The sequence below is a fragment of the Colobus angolensis genome, unplaced genomic scaffold (assembly GCF_000951035.1).
Source record: "Colobus angolensis palliatus isolate OR3802 unplaced genomic scaffold, Cang.pa_1.0 Scaffold96, whole genome shotgun sequence".
In the NCBI taxonomy this organism is placed as follows: domain Eukaryota; kingdom Metazoa; phylum Chordata; class Mammalia; order Primates; family Cercopithecidae; genus Colobus; species Colobus angolensis.
Window position 1 is genome coordinate 1,190,370 of NW_012123598.1, and position 1,870 is coordinate 1,192,239.

General features: G+C 44.4%; 1 long non-coding RNA gene across 1 annotated transcript in view; it reads right to left on the minus strand.

The window, feature by feature from the left end:
* The window catches only part of LOC105504838, an 11,989-nt gene that overhangs the window by 9,018 nt on the left and 1,101 nt on the right, over positions 1 to 1,870 (minus strand). The window lies entirely within an intron of this gene.

Sequence of the window (1,870 nt, forward strand, 5' to 3'; positions counted from 1 at the left end):
GTCTCTACTAAAAATACAAAAAATTAGCCGGGCGCGGTGGCGAACACCTGTAGTCCCAGCTACTTGGGAGGCTGAGGCAGGAGAATGGCGTGAACCCAGGAGGCAGAGCTTGCAGTGAGCGGAGATCGCGCCACTGCACTCTGGCCTGGGTGACAAAGCGAGACTCCATCTCAAAAAAAAAAAAAAAAAAGTCCTCAGATAGAGAAGGCCACACGTATTTTATCCTGAGTTGTCACAAGGAAGATGCAATACATTTATTTTTCTCCTGGATTAGTACTGGAGAAAAGCCTTTAATCCTTTTTCTTTCTTGGCTATGGATGTCCAGTTGCTGCAGCACTGTTTGTTGAAAAGGTTATACTTCCTCCATGGAAATTTATTATTATTATAGTGCACAGATTTTAGGTCAGAAAAATTGGGGGAGGTGCCCAAGTTCATTCAGAGAGTAAGTAGCTAAAATTGGGTTAGAGCCCACTTTGTCGTTGGGTGATTCCTTGCTTGGATTACTATGCACAACAGAATAGGGCCCACCTCCCCACAGCTGATCTCATTTGAGTGATAATGGGTGATCCTGAAATAGAAGGAATCTGGCAGAAGGATGGATATGGCTGGGTGGGGTAGGGTGGTCGGTAACAGGAGAGGGAGCTGCTGGAGTAACTCTGCATGTGCTTTGGCACAGGAATGTGTACTGGGAAGTGGCTGACTAAAGACCCATGGATTCCATGGAATGGAGAGGCCAGCTCAGAGCATTCTCATACTCTTAAAAGGAAGAAACTGGAAGCCACCTGCTAAGTGGACCCTGAATGATCCCTGCCTCCTAGTATGTATACTCTTGTGTAGCCTCCACCTACTTAGACTCACAGCTGATTTTGTGACCAAGCGTATAATGGTGTATGACTGCAGAGGCTTGGTTCAGAGTCAGAAGTGGCCATTTCATCATCTTCTAAATTTCTCTCTGGCAGATTAATAAATGTGAGAAAGTAAAAATGGTATAGAAGAAAGCCTTAGAGATGGCTGGCTTTGCACCTGTTTGGTCCTTTTCCTTCCTTTCCTCCATAAGCAAATACTGACGCACGTACATATAGACACACTCACACAGTGGGATGTTAAAGGGAAACTAGAGCCACTCGCCCCTTCCCAAGATCAGAGAACCTAGGAAAGATGATGACTTTTTGCATCTACCCTCTGCTCTTGAACTCACAACACTGTCCTGAACCACAGATAAGGTCAAGTAGGATAAATCTACAACTGTCTCCTCGACTCTCTGCTCACAAGTGTGAAATTCAACCATCTTTGCGGAAGTTGTCTCTTAACCAACCTCTGAGCTTTGCTTCTATTATTACATCATTTTATTTGACCCTCAGGACAAAACTGCAAGCCCAGCATTACATTCTTCCTTTTATGGACAAAACGAAACAAAACAAAACAAAACTGAGATAGGCATGAAGAAACTAATAAATGGCTGAAATGGCATTTGAATCCACACCTGTCTAACTCTAAAAGTGTGCTTTCTACCACATCACTGTGCCTGCAAGGAAAATACACCCTCTTACCCTCTCCTGAATAATGTGTAAAGAGGCAATATGGTGTGTTTTGGAAAAAGCATCTTTGCAGAAAGAAAGCATTAGTTTCAGTCACATCATCATCTCTATCCAGCAGCAGTAGCATTATTTTACACATATTAGCTCAGTTACTCCTCCCAAACAACTCGATGTGTTAGATGCTATAATCATCCTCACTTTCAAATGTAGAGACCCAGGCACATCTCTAAGACTAGAGTTCGGCCGGGCGCGGTGGCTCAAGCCTGTAATCCCAGCACTTTGGGAGGCCGAGACGGGCAGATCACGAGGTCAGGAGATCGAGACCATCCTAG